Consider the following 27,868-nt stretch of genomic DNA (forward strand, 5'->3'; position numbering starts at 1 on the left):
CTCACAGAAAATATAACTTTGATAGTTTTGGAGTAAGCAGCCTATCGGTAATTCAAGGGCCATAATTTCGAAGTGCCTGGGCCGATTTGACTAGTTATCAAACTTAGCTGAGGACTTATTAGCAAACACATTTTGTTCAAGTTTGGTGAAGATTGGATGAGAAATGTTCAACTTATAGAGCGGACAAGATTTGTGACGGATGCACTCACACACAGACAGACAGGAGTAAATCAGTATGTCTCCAGGGCTCCAGATCATTTTTCATGCAATGAGTTTTTCACTACTTGATTTTTTTCGCAATTAGTTTTTTCACAACCAGATTTTAAATTCAATTAGTTCTATTAAATTTTCAATTAGGTTTTCATCGCAAAAGTTGAACCTTTCAGTTTTTTTAGCTCACCTGAGCCAAAGACTCATGGTGAGCTTTTGTGACTGCTCATTGTCCGTCGTGCGTCATGTGTCCGTCAACATTTTCTAAAAAAATCTTCTTCTTGAAAACCACTGGGTAGAATTACACCAAACTTCACAGGAATGATCCTTTGGGTGGCCCCCTTTCAAAATTGTTCAAAGAATTGAATTCCATGCAGGACTCTGGTTGCCATGGCAACCGAAAGCAGACATCCCAACTCTCCTGATTCTGGTTGTAAAACCTGTTCACCCCGATCAGAAGTGTCAATCTGAAATTATCCACTTCTTTGCGCCTATCTGATACTGTATCACTACTGACGAGTTTGTAAACAACAGCTTTCGGATATTTTCACACCTTATTCTACCCTTGCTGATTGTTGTTTATTACACGATTTAACAAAGCCAGGTGTTGATTAATGTGTCACAATTGAAATTAAAATCCAGACAACAGATATCTACTTAAATTCAATCAAATTTAGATTAGAAATTATACTGGCTTTACCTTTTTCTGTAAGTTTTCGAAATTGAAAGTAGATGGTCACGGAGTCAACCTGCTGGGTTTTAAAAAACATTTCTCTTAAAATCATTTTAATAAGAGGAAATATCATGGTAAATTTTAATATCACTTACTATCAAATGCTGTTAAACTGTCTTTGCATCATCGCAATTTGCCAAACACATCCTTTTAATTGGAGATTTAGGCAATGTCTACGAAAGTGTAACAATACCCAGACATTCAATTTTGGATAACAGGATTTTGATCAATAAAAGTATTTGAGCTAAGGGTTTTAATTACTGGTTGACAGGGATGAGAATCAAGCAGTAAATTTTCTATTGCTTGAACTTTTATTCTTTTTAATATAGCTATATACATTTTGTTTTTACAGTTCTAACAGTTGCACTGTTCGTCATGTAAAAATTCACCTCAGAGTCTTCTTTCCAACAAAAGAAATAAAAGTGCAGGTTTAATTCTCTGAGGAGTTTTGAATATAGACATAGTGCTTCAAGTACCATAAATATTTAATTTTGCAAAGAAGGCTTCATGTATATTTGTTTCAAAACATTAAAAATGCATGAATAATAAGATATAGACATAAGTGAAGACTAGTGATTTTATATAAGGGCAAATAAGTTTATTAACCAGGTTTTCAACGAAAACCTGAGTTATTAGATTGGGGTATGTCGTTGGTCGGGCGGGCGGCGTCAAACTGGTGTTTCCGGTCAATAACTTTTGTTTCGGTAAAGATATTTGAATAAAACTTGTATGTAGCTTATATCAAGACAAAGACTGGGATTGATTTTGGGGTTTCTGGGGTCAAGGTCAAGGTCACTGATACTTAAAATAGAAAAAGGGTTTCCGGTCAATAACTTAACTTAGGAATGAGCTATCATGATGAAACTTGGTATGTATGTTGCTTATATCAAGACAAAGGCTGGGATTGATTTTGGGGTTTCTGGGATCAAGGTCAAGGTCTTTGTTACTAAACATAGGGTTAGGTTAGGGTTAGGGTTAGCATATCTTCTACATGCATGGAGGGATTTTGATGAAAGTTGGCACAATTGTTCACCATCATGAGACGGAGTGTCATGTGCAAGAACCAGGTCCCTAGGTCTAAGGTCAAGGTCACACTTAGAGGTCAAAGGATACAAGAATGAAAACTTTGTCCGGAGCATATCTTCTTCATGCATAGAGGGATTTTGATGTAACTTGGCACAATTATACACCATCATGAGACGAAGTGTCTTGCGCAGTTCCCTTCTTTAGAATTACTTCCCTTTGTTGTTACTATAAATAGCTTATATTGTAACTTTTTCATTACTAGACGTAGGGAAAAATCGAGACCACTTTTCTGTAGTACAACATGCATGTTACATCCAGTTTTGAGGTGTATTTTGACCAATCTCTACCTGGTAAGGATTTCTGTGTGGACTTACAATTTTTTTTTTTTGTATTTTTTTTTTTTTTTTTTTTTTTAAAGATTAACTTCCCTTAGTTGTTACTATAAATAACTTATATTGTAACTTTTTTATAATTGACCGTACGAAAAAACCAAGAACACTTTTCTGTGGTACAACATAGTTGTTACATTCTAATTTTAGGTGTATTTTAAGGTATCTCTACCTGGTAAGGAGTTTTTTTGTGGACTTAGAAAAACAAAAGAATTACAATGATTACAAAACAACCACAAAATTAAAATTACATCTGCAAATACAGGTGCTAGAGTAAAGAAATTTGCTGTGACGGGTGTATATTGTGACATTCTGGCACTCTTGTTTATTCTTATGAAAAGTGTTGAAAACCTGGTTTCGTGGCATTGCCGCGTTACTTGTATTATCATTAGATTTGTTAAATAATCTTGTTTCGAAAATGGTTTTGTTTTGGTGTCCGATTTCAGTGTGGATTAACTTCATACATACAGTAGTCTGAATAGAGTCTTCATCAAACTATAAAGAGGGGTTCCAAATTATCAGGCGTGAAATGTTTGAAAAGCACTTGTTGCTACGCTGTCCTTTCACATATATTGCATCCACAAATTATTAGAAATCACTGACCAGTGTTTTACATTTAGGAAAAAAAAATGTTGCTGTACAAACGAAAACTTATATTCCACCCCTACTCTAAAGAGATGATAAGTATAAACCTTTAAAAAGCCCTAGATCTAGACTGTTAGCAGTTTGGAAAATTAAACAGAGTTTCGAGAATTTCTATGTTCAGTGTTTTTCTCTGTGTAAATCTCTGATTAATAACTTCTTAAAAAGTTCTTGTTTTGAATTTCTTTTCAGACAGAATTTTGATTTTCTTCACAGGAGTATCTAGCCCTAGTTAGCAAAGTTGGTCAGGCGTTACTGTGAAATCATTTAATTTCATCGGCACGAAATTTCGTGGTTTTGCCCAAAACGGCTGATTCATGAGGACATAAATTCGTGGATTTTCAATTTTTGTAAAAATAAAAAAAAATATAATTTCCACAGGAATAGATCTACTAGTACTTCTGTCCTTACATGTGCAACCTAGACGTGTCAAACAGCGCTACCATGGTTACTGAAATTGCCATCTACGCCGTGGGAGATTAGCGAGTGATCATGTGCCAGTTAACGATCGTGTTATCCATAGTTATACAATCCCTAATTTGCAAAACTTTTTAAAACTGTGAAATATTCAATAAGAAAAGTTGGCGCCAATTAAAAAGTGTCAAAACCATAGCACCTTGCACAATTAGCATTCATAATCGAAACAAATATACAAGTTGATTATTGATCATTTCATCGTGTTTTAAACAAGAACTAGTTATTGTACTGCAAATTAAAACAAACTATTATAGAACAAGAGGACCATGATGGTCCTGAATCGCTCACCTCTTCCAACATGACCCAGTTTTGAGTATGACGTCGTTTTTTCTATTATTTGACATAGTGACCTAGTTTTTGAGCTCATGTGACCCAGTTTTTAACTTGACATAGATGTTATCAAGATAAAAATTCTGACCAATTTTCATGAAGATCCATAGAAAAATATGGTCTCATGAGAGGTCACAAGGTTTTTCTATTATTTGACCTATTGACTTAGTTTTCGAAGGTACGTGACCCTGTTTTGAATTTTACCTAGATATCATCAAGGTGAACATTCTCACTAAGTTTCATGAAGATCTCATGAAAAATATGGCCTCTAGAGAGGTCACAAGGTTTTTCTATTTTTATACCTACTGGCCTAGTTTTTGACCACACGTGACCCAGTTTCGAAACTTACCAAGATGTCATCAAGATGAACATTCAGATCAATTTTCATGAAGATCCATTGAAAAATATGGCCACTAGAGAGGTCAAAAGATTTTTCTAATTTTAGACCTATTGACCTAGTTTTTGACCGCAGTTGACCCAGTTTCAAACTTGAACTAGATATCAATAAGATGAACATTCAGACCAACTTTCATACAGATCCCATGAAAAGTATGGCCTCTAGAGAGGTCACAAGGTTTTTTTATTATTTGACCTACTGACCTAGTTTTTTAAGGCACGTGATCCAGTTTCAAACTTGACCTAGATATCATCAAGGTGACCATTCTGACCAATTTTCATGAAGATCCATTCAAGGGTATGGCCTCTAGAGAGGTCACAAGGTTTTTCTATTTCAAGACCTACTGACCTAGTTTTTGATCGCAGTTGACCCAGTTTCGAACTTGACCTATATATCATCAAGATAAACATTCAGATCAACTTTCATACAGATCCCATGAAAAATATGGCCTCTACAGAGGTCACAACGTTTTTAGCTCACCTGTCACAAAGTGACAAGGTGAGCTTTTGTGGTCGTCCGTCCGTGCGTAAACTTTTGCTTGTGACCACTCTAGAGGACACAGTTTTCATGGGATCTTTATGAAAATTGGTCAGAATGTTCATCTTGATGATATCTAGGTCAAGTTCGAAACTGGGTCACGTGCGGTCAAAGACTAGGTCAGTAGGTCTAAAAATAGAAAAACTTTGTGACCTCTCTAGAGGCCATATTTTTCATGAGATCTTCATGAAAATTGGTCAGAATGTTCACCTTGACTGTATCTAGGTCAAGTTCGAAACTGGGTCACATGCGGTCAAAAACTAGGTCAGTAGGTTTAAAAATAGAAAAACCTTGTGACCTCTCTAGAGGCCATATTTTTCAATGGATCTTCATGAAAATTGGTCAGAATGTTCATCTTGATGATATCTAGGTCAAGTTTGAAACTGGGTCATGTGCGGTCAAAAACTAGGTCAGTAGGTCTAAAAATAGAAAAACCTTGTGACCTCTCTAGAGGCCATATTTTTCAATGGATCATCATGAAAATTGGTCAGAATGTTCATCTTGATGATATCTAGGACAAGTTTGAAACTGGGTCACGTGCGGTCAAAAACTAGGTCAGTAGGTCAAATAATAGAAAAACCTTGTGACCTCTGTAGAGGCCGTATTTTTTATGGGATCTTCATGAAAATTAGTCAGAATGTTCATCTTGATGATATCTAGGTCAGGTTCGAAACTGGGTCAACTGCGGTCAAAAACTAGGTCAGTAGGTCAAATAATAGAAAATCCTTGTGACCTCTCTAGAGGTCATATTTTTCATGAGATCTGCATGAAAATTGGTCAGAATGTTCTTCTTGGTGATATCTAGGTCAGGTTTGAAACTGGGTCAGCTGCGGTCAAAAACTAGGTCAGTAGGTCAAGTAATAGAAAAACCTTGTGACCTCTGTAGAGGCCATATTTTTCACCATCTGCATGAAAATTGGTCAGAATTTTTATCTTGATGATATCTAGATCTAGTTTGAAACTGTATCAACTGCGGTCGAAAACTAGGTCAGTAGGTCTAAAAATAGAAAATCCTTGTGACCTCTCTGGAGGCCATATTTATCAATGGATCTTCATGAAAATTGGTCAGAATGTTCACCTTGATGATACCTAAGTCAAGTTTGAAACTGGGTCACGTGCGGTCTAAAACTAGGTCATTAGGTCAAATAATACAAAAACCTTGTGACCTCTCCAGAGGTCATATTTTTCATGGGATCTGCATGTAAATTGGTCAGAATGTTCATCTTGATGATATCTAGATCAAATTTAAAACTGGGTCATGTGCGGTCAAAAACTAGGTCAGTAGGTCAAATAATAGGAAAACCTTGTGACCTCTGTAGAGGCCATATTTTTCATGGGATCTGCATGAAAATTGGTCAGAATGTTCATCTTGATGATATCTAGGTCAAATTTGAAACTGGGTCACATGCGGTCAAAAACTAGGTCAGTAGGTCAAATAATAGAAAAACCTTGTGACCACTCTAGAGGCCATATTTCTCATGGGATCTGTATGAAAGTTGGTCTGAATGTTCATCTTGATGATATCTAGGTCAAGCTTGAAACCGGATCAACTGCAGTCAAAAACTAGGTCACTAGGTCTAAACATAGTAAAACCTTTTGGCCTCTCTAGAGGCCATATTTTTCAATGGATCTTCATGAAAGTTGGTCAGAATATTCATCTTGATGATATCTAGGAAAAATTTGAAACTGGGTCACGTGCGGTCAAAAACTAGGTCAGTAGGTCAAATAATAGAAAAACCTTGTGACCTCTGTAGAGGCCGTATTTTTTATGGGATCTTCATGAAAATTAGTCAGAATGTTCATCTTGATGATATCTAGGTCAGGTTCGAAACTGGGTCAATTGCGGTCAAAAACTAGGTCAGTAGGTCAAATAATAGAAAATCCTTGTGACCTCTCTAGAGGTCATATTTTTCATGAGATCTGCATGAAAATTGGTCAGAATGTTCTTCTTGGTGATATCTAGGTCAGGTTTGAAACTGGGTCAACTGTGGTCAAAAACTAGGTCAGTAGGTCAAGTAATAGAAAAACCTTGTGACCTCTGTAGAGGCCATATTTTTCACGGGATCTGCATGAAAATTGGTCAGAATTTTTATCTTGATGATATCTAGGTCTAGTTTGAAACTGTGTCAACTGCGGTCGAAAACTAGGTCAGTAGGTCTAAAAATAGAAAATCCTTTTGACCTCTCTGGAGGCCATATTTATCAATGGATCTTCATGAAAATTGGTCAGAATGTTCACCTTGATGATACCTAAGTCAAGTTTGAAACTGGGTCACGTGCGGTCTAAAACTAGGTCATTAGGTCAAATAATACAAAAACCTTGTGACCTCTCCAGAGGTCATATTTTTCATGGGATCTGCATGTAAATTGGTCAGAATGTTCATCTTGATGATATCTAGATCAAATTTAAAACTGGGTCATGTGCGGTCAAAAACTAGGTCAGTAGGTCAAATAATATGAAAACCTTGTGACCTCTGTAGAGGCCATATTTTTCATGGGATCTGCATGAAAATTGGTCAGAATGTTCATCTTGATGATATCTAGGTCAAATTTGAAACTGGGTCACATGCGGTCAAAAACTAGGTCAGTAGGTCAAATAATAGAAAAACCTTGTGACCACTCTAGAGGCCATATTTCTCATGGGATCTGTATGAAAGTTGGTCTGAATGTTCAGCTTGATGATATCTAGGTCAAGCTTGAAACCGGATCAACTGCAGTCAAAAACTAGGTCACTAGGTCTAAACATAGTAAAACCTTTTGACCTCTCTAGAGGCCATATTTTTCAATGGATCTTCATGAAAATTTGTGAGAATGTTCATCTTGATGATATCTAGGTCAGGTTTGAAACTTGGTCACGTGCGGTCAAAAACTAGGTTAGTAGGTCTAAAAATAGAAAAACCTTGTGACCTCTCTGAAGGCCATATTTTTCATGAGATCTTCATGAAAATTGGTGAGAATGTTCACCTTGATGACATCTAGGTCAAGTACAAAACTGGGTCACATGCCTTCAAAAACTAGGTCATTATGTCAAATAATAGAAAAACCTTGTGACCTCTCTAGTGGCCATATTTTTCAATGGACCTTCATGAAAATTGGTCAGAATTTTTATCTTGATGATATCTAGGTCAAGTTCAGAATTAGGTCACATGAGCTCAAAAACTAGGTCACTGTGCCAAATAATAGAAAAAACGACGTTATACTCAGTTCATGTGGGGACAGGTGAGCGATTCAGGACCATGATGGTCCTCTTGTTTCATTATTTGACCTACTGACCTACTTTTTGATGGCACGTGACCCACTTTCGAACTTGACAGAGATATCATCAAGATGAACATTCTGACCAATTTTTATGGAGATCCATTCACAAGTATGGCCTCTAGAGAGGTCACAAGGTTTTTCTATTTTTAGACCTACTGACCTAGTTTTTGACCGCACCTGACCCTGTTTCGAACTTGATCTAGATATCATCAAGATGAACATTCAGACCAACTTTCATACCGATCCCATGAAAAATCTGGCCTTTAGAGAGGTCACAAGGTTTTTCTTTTATTTGACCTACTCACCTAGTTTTTGATGGCACGTTACCCACTTTCGAACTTGACCTAGAAATCATCAAGATGAACATTCAGACCAACTTTCATACAGATCCCATGAAAAATATGGCCTCTAGAGAGGTCACAAGGTTTTTCTATTATCTGACCTACTGACCTAGTTTTTGATGGCACTTGACCCACTTTTGAACTTGACCTTGATATCATCAAGTTGAACATTCTGACCAATTTTCATGAAGATCTCATGAAATATATGGCCTCTAGAGAGGTCACAAGGTTTTTCTATTTTTAGACCTACTGACCAATTTTTATAAGGCACGTGACCCAGTTTCGAACTTGACCTAGATATCATCAAGATGAACATTCTGACCAATTTTCATGAAGATCTTTTGAAATATATGGCCTCTAGAGAGGTCACAAGGTTTTTCTATTTTTAGACCTACTGACCTAGTTTTTGATGGCACCTGACCCAGTTTCGAACTTGACCTAGATATCATCAAGATAAACATTCTGACCAACTTTTATAAAGATCCCACAAAAAATGTGACCTCTAGAGTGGTCACAAGCAAAAGTTTACGGACGCACGGACGGACTACGGACGCCGCACGATCACAAAAGCTCACCTTGTCACTTTGTGACAGGTGAGCTAAAAATAATGTTGTTTTTATTCCGTAGTACTAGTATAACCCTAGTAATCCTTACATAAACTATTATAAACTGGTCCGGTTTTATTTTTAGCTCACCTGTAACATAGTGACAAGGTGAGCTTTTGTGATCACCCTTCGTCCGTCATCAGTCCGTCCGTCCGTGCATCAACAATTTCTTGTCTGCACGATAGTGGTTTCATTTATGATTTTATTTTAACCAAACTTGCACACAACTTGTATCACCATAAGATCTCGGTTCCTTTCTTGAACTGGCCAGATCCCATTATGGGTTCTAGAGTTATGGCCCCTGAAAGGGCCAAAATGAGCTATTTTGACCTTGTCTGCTCAATAGCAGCTTTATTTATGATTTGATTTTTACCAAACTGGTACACAACTTTGTATCACCATAAGATCTTGGTTCCTTTTCTTGAACTGGCCAGATTCCATTATGGGTTCCAGAGTTATGGCCCCTGAAAGGGCCAAAATTAGCTATTTTTACCTTGTCTGCAAAATAGCACAACCTGTATCACCATAAGATTTTGGTTCCTTTCTTGAACTGGCGAGATTCCATTATGGGTTCCAGAGTGATGGCCCCTGAAAGGGCCAGAATTAGCTATTTTGACCTTGTCTGCACAATAGCAGCTTCATTTATGATTTGAATTTAATCAAACTTGCACAAAACTTGTGTCACCATAAGTCTTGGTTCTTTTATCGAACCGGCCAGATCCCATAATGGGTTCCAGAGTGATGGCCCCTGAAAGGGCCAAAATTGGCTATTTGGACCTTGTCTGCACAATAGCAGCTTCATTTATGATTTGATTTTAACCAAACTTGTACACAACTTGTATCACCACAAGATCTTGGTTCATTTCCAGCGATTTTTTTTGCCATTTTGGGAAAGCGTCCGCGTCCGGACGATTTGGGAAAAATAGCGTCGTCTTCATCCTAATTGGGAATTTTGTGTAACATACAAAATTACAATAACCCCTTTCCTGGATCTAATTGAGTTACACTAGAGCTAGTGTTCTGATCATCACAACATGATACAGTGGCCTGACTCTGAGATAACGATGGTTGTTCTAAAGGCACACACTGGCACAAATTCAACCGGAGTTACACAAGAGTTCTCCTGACTCTGACATGAAAACGACACCGATGTCGACAATTCAACGGACGTTTCCTCAGTCAGAACAGGCTGTGAAGATGCCCGTGAGAATCTGAACTCCACAAGGCTTTTGCAGCCAGCAAGCTTGGATTTTGTTAGCCTTTGAACATTATATTTGCTGTTGTAACTCATTGTTCTCACAGTTTGTCACTGGTTCTACAGAAAAAGATCGTGGAAACCGGTTACCGAAAACAATGCATGGTGCGATTGATTAAATTCGCACTTGTGATGACAGAGAACGTGCTCTGAATTTTAATCGAGTATTTGCCCTTTGGTCAAAATTAGCGAACACTCGATTAAAATTCGGAACATATTTTCTATAATCGGCGAATTTCACGATGCCGGGACAGCAGCCGTTTCAAAAATGTTTGTAGGTCATTTTTGGGAATAATTTGGTCTGAAATTGGGAAAAATGGTCATTATTTTCAATTGGGAAAGGGTCCGTTTTACGGACCCTATTAAAGAAGGAAAAAAATCGCTGATTTCTTGAACTGGCCAGATTCCATCATGGGTTCCAGAGTTATGGCCCCTTAAAGGTCCAAAATTGGCTATTTTGGTTTTTGCAGCCATATAGAGACTTCATTTATGGTTTTATTTGATACAAACTTCCAAAATATCTTCAACAATAATAAATCTTGGATATCATGACAAATCAGATCCAACCGTAGGTTCCATAGTTATTTTATATCTGATTACCTCCCCTGGTTGTAATCAAAATGGATTTATATCAGTTAGTACTATTAGGACTTATTTGACATTTCATTATTGTCATTAGTTGGACTGAGCCAATCAGGGTAGATAACTATCGACTGATTTTATGTCAAATTTCCTCCCTTTATTTCAAATTAAAATAGGTATATCTCCATAACTAATGAAGATACTGATCTGAAATTTCATTTATGTCAACAGATTTATTTGGCAGATCCTTCTTTTGTTCACTTACAATATTTTTTTTTTAATTACTTCCCTTTTACGTTACTATAAATAGCTTATTTTTAGTAACTTTTTTATTATTGGCCGTAAGGAAAAACCGAGACCACTTTCCTGTGGTACAATATGGATGGTACCTCCAATTTTTAGGTGTATTTTGACATATCTGTACCTTGTAAGAATTTTTTTTTCTTTTCAGATAAATTTCTTACCTTTGTTGTTCCTGTCCTTTGGATTTAGATATTTTTTCTGAGGACCTTCTTGTCCTCAAGTGCAATGATAACAGGTGAGCGATATAGGGCCATCATGGCCCTCTTGTTTATATAATTTTTTTTTGTTGTTCTGATAAAATTACAAGCTGTTGAACTTTTGCATGTGTTATTTCCTGCCGAGAAACGTGTAATGTGAATTAAGTACTAATGTATCGGACGCAAATCTAGCAATTAGATTGTCTAATAGCTCCAAAGTCGTAGTATTTTACTACAAAAAATAAAGGCTAGCGTATTTATATACATTGCATAGAGGCGCCGAAAAAATCAAATAACAGCCGTATTATAGCGACACTACGTCAAACTGCTATTTTTAGTATCTACTTTTACTTTGACAAGCATGTCATAAACACACCACGGGTACATTTCTAAATGAAATAGTCGGTTTTGTTTTCACGCATGTCAATGTTTATCTTTGATGGAGCCTCCATAAACTATACGAAAGCTGCAGGTTAGTACTGCCGCATGCATACAACTATGGATCAGATCGAACGGCTTTTTGGCGACTTTGCGTACAATTAAAAATAAAATTATCGTGGGCACAATTTGTTCGTTGGGACTTAAATTCGTGGTTGAGCTCAACCACAAAATCCACGAAAATTAATCCCCCATGAATAATAATGATTTCACAGTATTTCTATTGTTTGATGGTCGCATCTGATAACTGTAGCGAGATCCGTATCTGTACATAAACTCTCTAAAGCTGAAATTGTATTGTTCTTGCACTGTATGTCTAAAAAAGTGTTTGTTTGTCTTGGGTTTAACGCCGTTTTTCAACCGTATTTCAGTTATGTATCAGCGGACAGTTAACCTAACCTAAGAATAAACTAGTGTTCATGGATTCTGTTTGCCACTTTCCAGGACAACCGTCCTTCATTGCTTTCAGCCCTTTGATTTTCGTTTTCGGCGATTTTATGCGTTTTTTGAAACGATTGACATTGAAAATCAATTCGTTTTTGAATGACAGGGTTTGGAATTTAATTTGTTTTTTATGAAAATCATGTTTATATATTGTACACAATTGACATTTACCATGTCTACATGCCAATATGCACAAGCGATAAAACCAAACAATACAGGCACTCTAACCATTTAACCGCTTCACTAAAAAGTCATCTCAACAGCAATGTTGTGCCTAGCCTTACTTATTTGGCTTATAGCGATGACTTGCTTTTATAATATTATATGCCTGTCTGAAAGACGGGACGTACATTTTTGTATTATGGGAATGCCCTTGGCGGGTGGCGTCCACAAACTTTTTTCAGAGCATTTCTTCTTCATGCATGGAGGGATTTTGATGTAACTGGGCACAATTGTTCACCATCATGAAACGGGAGTGTCATGTGCAAGAACCAGGTCCCTTGGTCTAAGGTCAAGGTCACACTTAGTGTTCAGGGGTCAGAGACAAGAATAACAGTATGGCAGTAATCAGCTGGCTTCTTTATTAATCAACTTCTTTAGTTACATAACTCAATATCATAACAAAGATAAAGGAGGTGACATCCGAGGCATCAGGCAATAAACCATGTCAAACTTTAAGTTACACAATAATGGGCACAGTTTAATTCCCACATTCTGGGGACCATGATGAAAAGTTAAAGTTATACAAACAATGCTTCATGGCTGAAATAATTAATAACTAAAACTGCTTATGTAACAGTTTCTTAAACATGTATTAAAGCCCAGAATGTTTAAAGTCACTTTGCACATTTAATGAATTTTCTTCATACCACATTTTAAACTCTTGTAATTTCGAGTCAAACACTGTCTCTTTGTATCATAGCAGGCAAAAAGCTGCCTTTACACATATACGCAGCTGTGTTATGAGAATCTGGCAAGCAAACTATAAAATTGCTATTCCAAAGTATCATATCTGTTTTGTTACATTAAAGCAGCATGCCTCCAGATCTGGCTAAAAAATAATCTTTCTTTCAAATTTGACTGAAGTTTGTTCATATAATGAACATTAGAATATGAATTTTTGTGTCTAAAATATTTTAAAAGTTCCAAATCAAGAAAAAATGATGACCATGTTGGGAATCAAACTCCGGACCACCGCGGCAATAAAGACATTTTCCCGTCGTAACCAATAACGCTATAGATGAAGTAGCGAATAATGGCTTCAAAATATAGGTATTTATAATCAAGACAGTTTACCTGGAGTAAGAGCTTTCATTTTCATTGTAAAAAGTAGTAAAAACAGCAAATTCTCAGCATTTATTTCAAGATATTTAAAAAAAAGTATTTTTTTGTTGTTGTGGAACGACCTGAAGGCATGCCGCTCTAAGTAGTCTATACATTGTAATCATGCAATGGAGATTGCTCGGTATACAATCACTGCTTGCTTCCTTTGGAAGTTTGTATGCAGTCTTTTGTTTGAAGTATGCATACATTCTTAGTTACAGTGATTCAAAATTTTCAGGATTTTCAAATGAAATATAGAAGACAAGACCTGTGCTTATAGACCTATCATGAAAGTGACCGTAATCTTGTAATATCAATGATTAAATGATAATTTGATAAGGCATCATGCACCCGGTAGTGAATAAATTAGTTGCTTTCTGATTTACAGAGAAATAAAATAGTATAAAGTCTAATACCTACATTTATCGAAAAATAGAAATTTTTCCCTTAAAAACTGCAAATTTAAAGGGGGTCAATTACGGGAAGTTTTCGGCCCCCGTATATTTCAAAAATAGGGAGTTTTACGGGTTTTATATTAAAAATTTATACGGACCAAAATACGATCCCGTTTTCCGGAAAAATCGGGTATACAGGGAACCCTTTTTATTTTTCATGCAAAAAGGGGAATCCCGTATACCCCGGAAAATACAAAAATGTTTTTTTCCCGTTTTATATGCAATAACGAATTTTAAAAAAAAAACCCCTAGAAATGGTGTTTTTATTCGTCCGGGTTTTTAAAACAAAAGTTTCATTTTCAGAATTCAAAGGGGCCCTTGAGCCCCTTTTTTTCCCTTATACTTTCCGTTTTTTAAAGGAATTTTTAGGAACCTTTTACGAGCCTTATTTTTCCGAATAAAACGAAAGTAAAGGGACCCGTTTTTTTGTAATATAGGGACTTGTTTTTCATTTTTTTTAAACGGGGCATTTTGGGACTTGTATTTTCTAAAAAAACGGGTTTCGGTTTTTTTTCCGTATACCTTTTGATAAACTAAGTATGGGAAACCCGTACTTTTGCAAAAGGGGGCATATACAAAACTGTCCTTTTTGTATAGGGGCCTACGGACTAGTCCCGTTTTTCCAGGGGGTTAATCCCGCAATAAAGGGACCCAACTTGTGTATTTTAAGGGGGAATTTAACGAAACTGTTTTTTTACTATACGGGCCCGGGAAAAAGGCCCCTTAAAAGCAGGGTATACGAAATTTTAAAACGGACCCCCGAACTTGTTCATCTAGGGGAATGAAAAAATTTGCTTCTGATAACGGGATATACAACCGTAGTTTTTGAAAAACGGGCCGGGGTTTTTCCCCATTTTTTGCAAAAAAACCAGTGTATACAGTTTCCCAAATATTTTTTTTAAACTTTTGGGGGGGTATTAAACGGACCAGAAATTTCAAAAAGTTTACATTTACCGGGGACTTTCCCGTATATTCATTTGTGTAGTATACAAAACCTGAATTTTTTTTTTTTTGTAAAACTGATTTTAAATAGGGGCCCACACACTGAAAGATGAAAAAAAAGGGTTTGACAGCCATCCCCTCCAGCAATACGGTATTTTAAAGGAAAAAAGCAAGACGAAGACAGGGAAAGGGAAAAATTCTTATTTTTAAATTTTTTGGGGACATGTCAGTTTAAATTTAAAAATTTTTTAAATTAAACTTTCAAATACTTTTTTAAATCATTTTTCAAACGATTATGAATCATTTTAAATTTCATGTCCAAAAAATGGCTAATTTAAAAATGTGAGTAATAAATTGCAAAACCTTTTCTTAAAAAACTGAGCCGCCCCATGAGAAAACCAAAAAATAGGGGGTTTGCGACCAGCATGGCCCAAGACCACCCGCATTCATCAGTCTGATCGGGATCCCTTTTTCGCTAAAATTTTTCGGTAATTGAAAATAGATTTTGAAAGCAAAAAAGCATGGATCATGCCCAAAAACTGCGCGGTTTTGCGCGGCTTGTCTAAATTTCCATGCTGGCGCAAACCCACTATGGGGTTATCTCATGGCAGGGCTCAATTATGTTCATTTTTTTAAATTAAAAAACTAGAAAATTCCACATTTATTTCTGCCCCTTTTTGACTCAAAAAATCATTGAGTATCACTTCTTTTACTTACTGTTTTTACATTTTTTCTTTAAACCCCAATGAATGTTGTTTAACCGCTTGGTTTTTTCGTTTTTCCCCGTCGTAAGAAACCCTTTCCCCCCTTTTTCTAATGTCTGAAAGTATTAAAACCCCCCTTTTTTAAAAAACGCATGTTGGTTCTGTGCTGGAACCCCTATGTAAGCGGGTTTTACAAATGATGAACCCCATGGAAATATTCAGTTTCTGATCTAAATAAGAAATAAACTTTTTATCTGTTGTTTCGAATGTCACGAGAACAAAGGGCTCACCGGGGCCCTGCCCGCTCATCTGTTTAAAAAAAACTAGTAAAAAATTCACACATAATATATTCTTTTTTGGGAAAAATTTTCCCGGGTTAAAAAAACCTCTTGGGGTCAACCGGAAAATAAACAAAAAATGGAGCATTAAAAGTTATAAAAATGGACTCTTGAAATTTCATAGATCCTGTTTAATTTTAAAAAAAAAAAATGTTGTAAAAATTATGACGAATAAAATGAAAAGTGGGCAGGGATGCCCCGACTAAAGTGTCAAAACGCACCAAAACTCTTTTCGCGAGGGAAAAGAAATTAGTTTAAAAAAAATTTCCTTTTGATTTTTAATTTAAAAGTTATCTACAGGGGTTTTTTTTTTTTTTTTTATTTTTTTTTTAGTTTATTAAACAAAATCTATCTCCCAAATTATTTTTTAAAAAAAAATGCAGGGGTGTTCTTTGTGGCGCCCACACTTTTTTGGGGCCAATCCTCCCCTCTTTTTTTGATGGATTGTCTTAAAACGAATACAGTAATAAAATAATTAGGGAAAGAAAAAATTTTTTTTTCAAGATAGTTTTCCCTGTCACAAAACTTAAAAAAGCACAAAAAGTGGGGGTTAATGGGTTTAAATAACACCCCCCATTTTTTTCCCTCCCAAAAAATTTTCAGTTTTTCCCCCCGGGAAAAAATTTAAACCAACGCTAGGTTAACGTAAAAACTATGCTAAATTAGGGGTTTCTTTAAACTGCCGTAAATTACGCAACCCTCCGGTTTTTTTAGAACTTAAAAAAAATCAAAATAAATCTTTTGTACGTTTTGATAAATATATCAGGGGGTGCCCAAAACCCAAGTCGCGTTGTTAAGTTTTTAAAAAATTTTAATTTTTCAAACATCTTTTTAAAAAATTTTGTGACTAAACAAGTTTGAACGATTTTATTTCCCTTTAAACATTTTAATATTTTAAAAAATTTAAAGGGTTTTCCGGGGAATTTTCCAAATTTTGGGGGGGTTCAGTAAAAAATTTTCATCAAAAACGTCTAACTTTTTAAATTTTCAAATAAATGTAATGCCCCCCGGGTTTTTAAATTCAGAAAACCCAGTTTTAAAAGAAATAAAAATAGAAAAAAACTGTAAATCTGGATTTAAAATTACCCAAAATTAAATAGTTTAAAACCTAACAAAAAATATAAAAAAAAATTTTTGAGACAATATATTTTAAAATTTTCATTTTAAAAGGGAATATTCGATAAAAATTATGAAACAGTGAAACAAAAGTCTAACCCTGCATTTAAAATAAAAGAAATGGTACTAGTTTGTTTGTTTGTTTGAAATCAAATTTTACAGACATACCGATTTCATTTCAAAAAAATGACCACTTTTTTTTCAGAATGTTTGGGTTTTTTCAGGGAGCGCATGCTAAGGCACTGGAACCCGGCCTGGCTAGAGTAACAAAAAAAAAACGGAAGACATGCAAAGTTTGGCCTTTCCCCGGAGATGTTTTTTGTTCTCAAAATTTTGTTTTTTTCAAAATTTTATCGCCCCTTAAAAAACCCTTTTTAATATTCCTTAAAAAAATTTTTCAAAAATTGCACAGGATAAAATTTTTAACAAAAAATTCCCAAAAATGCCCTCTACGGGAAAAATTTATTGAAAGGAGGTTCGTTTTAAAAAGCAGAATTTACAGTTAAACAAGGATCCTTTTAAGCTGAATTTGTAACTTTAAAGAAACTTAAAATGGGAAAAATTTTCTTTTTTTTAAAAAACTATTAAAAAAACCTATATAGAAAAAAGTTGGTCCCGGGGAAAAACAAACCCCTTTCCCGCAGCAAAATTTTAAAAAAGGGTTTTCCGCTGTCTTCCCACAATGGGGGGTTTTTAGTGTTTAATGCGCTTTAAAATTATACAAATTTATCAAAAAAATTTAGTTAAAACATCTAATTCCCATGTGTTTCCCCCAACATTTTTGCTCCCCGTTTTCTTAGCAATACACCTTTTTTTTTCCCCTTTAAAATACTTAAAAAATAAAATGCCGTGCCAAAAAAAACCCAAACTTAGGGGGTTTGGGGCCCAAGCATGGATCGAGACCCCCTGCGAATCGGGATCCATCCCTTTTTCGCTTTAAAAGCCTTTTGGAAATTTTAGAGAAACTGTTAGCAAAAACAGCAGGGAAATCTTGAGCAACTGCGGGGATGCGCGGTTTGGGTCTCGATCCATCCCCTATTTCGAAAAACCCACATATTTTGGGTTTTCCCTCGGGCCCGGCGGCTAAAATTATAAAAAAAAAAATTTTTCCCTTGGGGACGTTCTGGAGGCCAATGCCTTTTTTTAAGTTTTCCCTTTTTAAAAATTGCTTTTATTTTTTAAATTTATTTTTGCCCCAAAATGCATATGGGTTTCATTAAAAATAAAAAAAATTTAAATTTTGTCAAAATTTTTAAACACCCTTTAAATTTTTATTGTGTATTACAATATTGCCTGGGGTAAGAATTTTAAGCTGGGGCCCTAAAGGGTAATTTTTAAACCCCATTTCTACAAGTGATAGGGAACTTTTTATGGGTTTTTTGCTTTTTGCTTGAAAAATTTCATATAAATTTTTTTTTTCTGTCTTTTTTAAAATCTTTTTTTCTTTCCTCGGGGGGAGCTTTCCTGATTTTTTCACTCATGCAGGGAAAACTTATGACAGAAGGAGGGGAAAAAAATCCCAAAAATATTACCCGCCTTTGAATTTAAAAGTAATAAGATTTCGTAATTTTGGGCTTTTAATAGAGTGGAGCCCGGGAAAAGCGCAGGGTTTAGCGCGTTTGCTTCATAGCCGGGGGGTTCCCTGAGTTCAAGCCCCACCCACGCCCCTTGGTATGCCTTAGGGAAGACCCTTTAAAAAACCCCACATTTCCCCTCCCCCCGGGGGGGGTTTTTTTCTAGAGTGAGATTAAATGTCTACGTCCCGACAAAGGGGTTTGAAAAAAAAAGGGGGGGAAAAAATAAAAAAAATAGAGTTGCAAAATACGAATGGAAAATTTTGAACCCGTAAAGTCATGGGCCCAAAATTTTGCGGAAAAAAACTTTAAAGGGTTTTTTAAATTTTTTCTGGGGTAGGGGGGTAAAAACATGGGGGAGGGTAATTTTAAAAACCCCAAACCCCCTTTTTGCTGAATTTTTTGGATTATATAGAAACGCTACTTAGAAAAACCCGTTTAAAACATCCATTTTGCGCCCTGTGGGAAAAAAAAAAAGTTTTTTTGGGCATATTTGAAAATTTTCAGCTGCAAAATGGAAATAAAACAAGAAATGAATAAAAACCATCAATCCCGGAAAAAATCGCAACTTTTAAATTTTTTTAAAAAGTCATAATGGGCGTTAAAAATCGATTTAAAACAACAGACAAAAAAAACTTAAATTTTTTGTAAAAGTTTTGGTCCCAATGTAAAAATTTTTTGTTTTTGATGTAAATTTTGCAACGCTTTTTAAATATGTTTGGGAAAAACCCAAATTATATTTTCAAGAAATAAATATTACTTTTTTTGACAATAAATATGAAATTTAAAAATATTTTACTTTTCCCCAATTTTACTTAAAAATTAAATTTTAAAATTCCCTTTAGTAAAATCTTTTAGTAAACCGTTCGCCGAAAAACAAAAGTAAAAAATTTTTTAGGAAAACCCAAAGGGTAAATTTTTTTTTCGATTTTTAAACCCCCCCCTGTGTTACTTCAAACAACAAAACTTAGAAAGGAAATGACAATTGGATTTTTTGTTCTTTGGGAAAGCTCCCCCGCTTTATCGGTTTTTTAAAAAGTTAAATAAAAGTTTGGGTTTTGCCAAAAAAACTATATATGTATGCATTTTAGGTAAATAAAAATTCTTAAAACTTTTAAATTTTAAAAAAATTTTTACATAATAAAAAATTTTTTTTATTACCTACCTTTTTTTTATATTTAAAACTTTAAAAAAAATAATAAGCATCACAAACCCCTTACATAGACTTTCAAAAGTTGGAAAATTCAAATAACGGGAATTTGTATTAAAAATTTTTTCATACCCACACGAAATTTTCGAGAAAAAATTTTTTTTCTCCCAAAAAAAAGAGGCAAGAGATGTTTTAAAATTTTTTTTTTAAAAAGTGCCCCTAGGGAAAAGCGTTAATTTTTTTCAGATTAAACCGGGAAACCCCTTTTTTAAATAAAAAAAATTTTAATTTTAAAATTCATTAAAAGCTTTTCCGGGGATTCCCGTTTTGGGGTCCAATGAATGTGCGTGCCCCCTTATTCAGCTACCTAGCTTCCCACGAAATAAAATTCTATCAGGGGTTGTTTTTTTTCTTGCAAAATTTAATCTCGGTTTTAAATTTTCCCCCCAAGCTATTCATCAAAAGAAAATTTTTTCACAATATTTTTTTTATTTCCCCCCCCAAAAACCCCTTTCAAAATCCCCCTTTTGGTGCTGACATCCTTGTAGACTAATTTGGGGAAAGGAAAAAATGAAAAAAATTGTTAAATGGGTTAGTTGTGAAAAAAAAGATTTAATCGAAAAAAAGAAAAATGGGAAAGAAATTTTTAAAAGGCATTTAAAATTTCTTTCTTATACAAGATTTTCAAAAATTTAAATGACCTTTTTTTTTGGCGCCTTTGGGAATTTTTTAAAGGGAAAAAAATGCCAAAACCCCTGTCTCCGATTAATTGAAATATGGCTGGTTTTTTCACAAAAAAAACATTTTTTTAAAAAATTTAAAAAAAAAAAATTAAAAACAAAAAGTACTTTCTTGACTTTCCTTTCCCCCCTTTAAATATCAGTATACAAAATTATGCGGCGGTCACTTTTACCCGAAGTTTTTCGCCCGGGGAAAGGGAAAGGGGGCGAAGCGTGTTCCCCAACTGATTGGACGGAAGAATCATGCATTAAAGATCCCACTTAATTTGCTCTAATTTGTTTTAATTGGCATTCATCGAGTTTCTGAAATTGTCAATTTGCAGGTAGAAAAATGTTAGAAATTATCATATTGGATTACCAGGCTTAGGGTACATGGGCTATCTCAGGGGTCACACTGGGAATTTTTTTCTCTGAGCCACTGCTTTTTCCGAAGATAAAATTCTGAGGCCAACAACGGCGAAGCGCATAGCATTGACGTTCTTGTAGGACTACATTATATGTACCAAAGTACTCATACTACTCGTACTACTCAAGAAATTAATGTAGTTATTACATATTTCTTAGTAACCCTTTAAAAAGCTATTTAGAAAATCAATTTGTGTTAATTTCTAAAATTATCATTTTTATAAACATCTGCCATTTAATAAAAAAATTCTGAAAATCACATTTAAAATAAAGATGTCAAAAAAGAAAAAAAATGGTTTTAAAAAAAACAGTGTCTTATTTTGCACATTGCCTATAAGTGGGTGGGGTTCGATGCCTTCGCATGTTTTATTCTCGAAAATTACTTCAAAATAAGAGCTCCTTTTGCAATATTTGTCATATTTTTCTTAAATGTAGACTTTTTATTGGTTTTTTATTAAGATTGCACTAAAAAATCTCGCCAGAAATGACAGAAATATCCGAAAATCACGGTCGCGAAAACGGGTGACAAATTCGGAAAACGTAAGTTAGAATTAAATATTTGATAAAATACTATGTTTTATTGTCTTTTCTATCATCATAGCTATTCAATACTTACAATTTCTGCTTGTCTAAAGCATTTTTATTTGTTTTTGCCCAAACTAACCCTCGGCCCAATCATAGAAAATTTGTCTAAACGGCCGACTGCTCATAAAATCGTATCAAGTGCACAAAATGAAGATTATAATTATCCAGTTTGTTATTCAATAATCTAATTATCGCCAATTAACTACCTGATCAAATAAAAAATTGCAAATTGGCTCCTCCCTTTCTATAACGGATGTTGTGTCTACACAGATTATCGATTTTTCACACCTTTTGGTTCGTAAAACTGGCAATATCCGTAGTTTTGCTGACAGACATAGCTTCGGGCCATTTTCGCCAATTAGAAAATTTCGGAGCCACATTTATTTTTTTGTCGCAAATGGCTCAAGTGGCGATCGACAGCGTGACCCCTGCTATCTATCTTTCCATGGGAAAGTTAAGTTTGTAATGTTGACTGCTGCTTTGTTTGTGGCATAAAATCAAATTGAAAAGTATGGCGTGCATGAGAATTTGAAGTACTTTACTTTTGCGAAAGAATTTTTAAGATAGCATGTACAGAAGTACTTGCTGTTTTTGCTACATATTGGCGTGGCAAATTAAAATTGGCGGCCATTTAGTATGCATACTTTTATTATCAATTAATGATGCAGTAAAACTGTTCGGCAGAAATTATATGTACAGTTTATTTTCGTGGAGATTGGTAAATCCAAAGAAGTATAAAATATTAAACATTATAAATATTATATTATTTTTATAGCTCTTTGGTTAATCAGTGTAAATGCTTATATCATTTGATTTAATGAAAGGCACTCATTAATCTTTGTCAATAGTTTTCGAGCGTTTTCGTTAATTTTAAGCAATATTTGTATTTTATACAGTTAATCTGTGTCACGCCATCCACGTTACCACGGTTATCATTTCTTTAAAGTAAAGTAATGTGATGTTATCGCTACCTGTTTTATCTTTATGAATTTTAATTATTTTCTCTTAAAGTATTTAGTACGCTTGTGACAGGTAATGTGTCTTTTTGTCTAGAATATTTTAAATAATCGACATTTTTACAACGGGCGAATATGATAACTTTTAATAAATGGACCATAAATATCACGGTGCGTTTGACAAAAAAGTGGAAAGTTTGCAAATAAAATTTAGGGGAAAATGTATGGCCCAAACTCGAACCCACTACCCTGATATTGGCAGCTAAACGCTTTGCCGCTCAGCTACCTGCACATGCTACAGTTTATTTATTTTTGGATTTAACGTCGCAGCGACACAAATATAGGTTATATGGCGACTTTCCAGCTTTGATGGTGGAGGAAGACCCCAGGTGCCCCTCCGTGCATTATTTCATCACGAGCAGGCCCCTGGGTAGAACCACCGACCTTCCGTAAGCCAGCTGGATGGTTTCCTCACATGAAGAATTTAACGCCCCGAGTGAGGCTTGAATCCTCATCGATGAGGGGCAAGTGATTAGAAGTCAGCGACCTTGACCACTCGGCCACGGAGGCCCCCATGCTACAGTATAATATCAACTAAGAATTATATATGTAATATTTGCAACGCTATTTATGTTAAGACATTGAAAATGAATTTACGGAAATATACGAAATATTCAGATGTGCTAGGTCAATACTAAAGGACACTACATCCACGAGAAATAAAATAGTCTTGGAACAGTGAATACTACGATGGAATAGAGGGGACATACGAAACATTTTATTTATCACGTGCGCACGTGTTAGCACCACATTCGCACATGTTAGATACCACGTGCGTATGTGTTGATTAACACGTGCGCACGTAATAACTATCTTACCTAACACGTTCGCATGTGATAGCTATCACGTTCGCAGTTGTTAGCAGACACGTGCGAACGTGAAAAATTACCAATGAAACTAATCGAGATATCAGCCTTTTTTTTTAAAAAAAAACAAGAAACACTTACTTCGTAAATTACAGCTAACTATAAATGCGTACCTGGTAGTATAACGTGCGAACATGATAGCTGTCACTTGCGCACGTGATAGTTATCACCCGTGCACGTGTGAATTACCACATACGCACGTGGTAGCTAACACGTGCGCACAGAAAAAATAAAATATTTCCTATGTTCTCGCTATGCCATCGTACTATACATAGAACATCTGCAGAATTACTTCGAAACAAAAATTAACGGATATGAAAATATTTTTTGCTTAATTAAGTAACAGCTGAAAGTGAATATTGAACAAAAAGGTATAAAATACATATTTTATAGCTCTTTGAATTATATTAAACTGAATGACTTCGGTTAATTATGTGCTTTCTTTATTACCAAATGCTATGTTATCTACATGTTGATTTAAAGGTCCGACCTACCCGGAGTGGGTCTCCGTGGCCGAGTGGTTTAGATCGATGACTTCAAACCAGTTGCCCCATAACCGATTCAGAGTGTTGAATTCTCCATGTGAGGACGGCATTAAGCAGGTGCTCGCTCGTGATGAAATAATGCACGTTAGGGCCTATTCCTTCACCAAGAAAACTGGAAAGTCGCTAAAGGACCTATAAGTGTGTCAGCGCAACGTTAATCCAAACAAAAAAAAACAAACAAACTAAAAACGACCTACTCTGTCGCTAGCAGACGATACTGTATTAAATCGAACGAAAGGCGTTTGTTCGAATCTTTGGACGCAGACGCATTATATCGATTATTTTGCGTCTGTAAAAAAATTAGAATTGATTTCATAAGTAAAGTATCAATACATGTCTTATATACTTTTTCAGTACAAAATATAAATGAATTAGTTCCTCTTTTTTCTATATGTATGTGGATTGTATGCACAAGCGTTGGAAATGTGCAGAAAAAGAGTTAATTTATGCTTGCATTTGATTATTACAATGCCGATGATCCACGGATGTATTTATCACTGCAAATAAATAGGAATGAATTGATTATTCTTTTTCTTTTCTCAATCGGCTATTTAGATTAAATGTTAAAATAAATCGGGAACGCGCTAGATGAAATGATGGATTCATTCATGTTTGATTTTATACCTGTTTTGATCCGTGAATACTTTTTTTCAGTTCATGTCATATTATTAATGAATCGCGATAATTTCATTTTAACGGTACTCGGTAAAATCCAAAAACAGGTAAAGCAGGTATGTTATCCGATAAGTGGTGTTAATTTGTATATTGTAGTATTCTTAACTCTAAATACGATCCTTTATTCCAAAACAGATTTGTAGTCTAGTGGATAGTGTGTCGGACATCTATTCTTTTTATATTTGTATGGTGTAGGTTCGAGCCCTTCTTTTTTTAAAATGATTTTTACTTATTCTATTTTGCAGGTTTTTGTTTATATCGTCTTTTGTATTTTTTCTTTCATTTTTTTTATTTATGTATTTGTTTAATTATTATTGCAATGTATTATAGATTCAATGTCTATTCTAATAAGAGATCCTCTGAAAAATGTCATAAGTACTCATAAAAAGTGCACGAGAAAATCATGATATAAATAGTTTTTCATGAATTCCTTCTCCAGGTAAAAACATGCTGGAAAAATTAAAAAAAGTAGCTCGTCCTGTATTCGAACCAGCAAGTAACTTACAAATCATACGTGTTACCACTAGACCACGCCGCAACTTGCATTGGTTTTGCGATATAAGATATTTGTCATATAATGTGTCCACCTTATTCCCTATTTCATTGTTATGGGTTAATCCGGTATTAGTAAATAAAGGCCACAGTTATCGCGTTTTGTTAATAGTATTAAACATTTCTTTCTTTCCATATTGGCATTCATTCTACATACACGTACAAGTTCGAAAACATGCAAAACGTTTGACCTTTGAAATGGCCGGAGAATATAATTTTCACTACACATATTGATTGCATCCCGTATTTTTGAAATGCCTAAATTATTTAAAATCCCGTATTTCCGGCATATACGGGAAATATACAGGGTAGTATACCAAGCATATACGGACATATACGTCCCATATTTTCGAAATATACAAATTATTTAAATCCCGTATTTCCGGCATATACGGGAAATATACAGAGTTGTATAAGAAGAATATATGGGAAATTTAATCCCTGTATTTTCGAAATATACAAACTATACATATCCCGTATATACAGAATATATGGGAAATATACGGAGTTGTATACAAAGAATATACGGGAAATGTAAGTCCCGTATTTTCAAAATATACAAATTATTTAAATCCCGTATTTCTGGCATATACGGGAATAATACGGAGTTGTATACCAAGCATATACGGGAAATGTAAGTCCCGTATTTTCGACATATACAAATTATTTAAATCCCGTATTTCCGGCATATACGGGAAATATACGGGAAATTTAATCCCTGTATTTTCGAAATATACAAACTATACATATCCCGTATATCCAGAATATACGGGAAATATATGGGGTTGTATATGAAACATATACGGGAAATATAAGTCCCGTATTTTCGTAATATACGGATTTATGTATTCCCGTACACCAGACATATACGGGAATATACGGTGTTGTATACGATCAGAATAACCCTTTTTAGAATTTCCCGTATTTCAATAATATACGGAGTATCGTATACTAAGAATTCCGTATTTCATAGTATACAGAAATCCGTATTTTATTAGTATACGGACATTTAAATATACAAGCCCCGTACATGCCCGTATTTTAGTTTTCCCGTATTTCTTCCCGTATACGGGTAATATACGGGATCCCGTACACTCCCGTATATTAACTCTTTTTTCGCAGTGAAAGGCACTGACCTCCAGATTTGGCTAAAAAATAATCTTTCTTTCAAATTGAAGTTTGGTAATATTATGAACATCAGAATATGAATTTTTGTTTCTAAGATATTTTAAAAAGTCCAAATCAAGAAAAAAACATGACTGCATTGGGAATCAAACCCTGGACCGCGGTGGCAATAAAGACATTTTCCCGTTGTCATAACCAGTAGCACTATAGCTGAAGTAGTGAATAATGACTTCAAAATATAGATATTTATAATCGAGACAGTTTACCTGGAGTAAAAGCGTGACAAACGCTTTTCAATTTTCATCATAAAAGGTAGTAAAAACAGCAAATTCTCATGTGTTTCCGTAACATAAAGTTTGTCAGTAATTAAGTTTTAAAGCCTGCTTAAGAAATATAGCATTTATTTCAAGATATCTAAAATAAATATTTGTTTTTTGTTGTCAAACAATCTGGAGGCGTGCTGCTTTGAAGGACATTGATATATCTCATTTTAAGGTATTCTAACTATTTTTCAGTACGAAAGGGAAGTACTCCGAAAATCTTTGAGAACTCAATCGGTCTGAAACATAAATCATGACATCGGCGCTACCCCACCCACCGCATTACCAATATACCATATTTGTAAAACGTGATAGAGTAAAGAAATAAGCATGTCATGTATTAAGAATGATTTACTGGTCACCGCAAGTTACCATACAATGAAGACAGTTATTCAGTGTTATATGTGATAGTTACTTTGTTTAAATTTCGATGTTTTTCCAAGAAAATATTTGCAGGGATAAACTTGCCGAGGCATTGACACCGTGTAACTAGTCTAAAAGCCAATGCATGTGACTTTGGTACCGTATTCGTGGCAGATACTTTGTGATGTTTCCTCATCCTTTGACGGAATTTTATAAAATACAATACGTCAAAGTGACATATTCTCTGCCAAACATCCTCAGTTTTTTTAAGAATACTCTGTCGCGGACTGAATGTGTACGTTATGTGATCGCTGAGATCGAATTTCCCGCATGTGTAGTACCAAAAGGTCAAGCGGGTTGGACACGAATATTTTATTTCACTGGCGTTGTACTTTTATAAAGTTATATGTTCTCTTCTGATGTTAACAAAATTTCATTTTGAAATGTTTTTTAAAAGACCGATTTGCCATTCTGGTTTTCTTTATCATTCGGGTTGACCAGTCCATTTTTTTTCTTCTTCTTTTTTTTTTTTTTTTGTACAGTCGGTTGCAAAGACGATTTTCTAACTTATTTCAACTGGAGGCCCAACAAATGAATCATGTAATTTTTTCAAATCAAGTAATTATAAAATCTATTTATATCGGTTTCCCGTGTGATGTCTCATTAAATGCAGTGACCGTTTGTTTTTTTACCAGTGATTAATCATAGCCTTTTGAAATAAACCATCCGTCGGATTCTAAACCCCGTCGAAAGCATTTGGATCCAGTCAGAAACATTTGGAAACCAGTCAAAAATGTTTAATACATCGCCTTAATACATTGAAGTCGGCTGTCTGCAAACATTAAAGGATGTGCCGTGGGAGCACTGATTGCGTCACGTGCTAATTACGGACCGATTATCAAGGTGACAAT

The 27,868-nt window shown here is 34.9% G+C and overlaps 1 protein-coding gene across 3 annotated transcripts in view; it reads left to right on the forward strand.

The window, feature by feature from the left end:
- Positions 1-27,868, forward strand: part of LOC123547426 (dentin sialophosphoprotein-like) — a 68,123-nt gene that overhangs the window by 1,595 nt on the left and 38,660 nt on the right. The gene's annotated exons all lie outside the window — the stretch shown is intronic.

The sequence above is a fragment of the Mercenaria mercenaria genome, chromosome 9, assembly GCF_021730395.1.
Source record: "Mercenaria mercenaria strain notata chromosome 9, MADL_Memer_1, whole genome shotgun sequence".
NCBI classification, from domain to species: domain Eukaryota; kingdom Metazoa; phylum Mollusca; class Bivalvia; order Venerida; family Veneridae; genus Mercenaria; species Mercenaria mercenaria.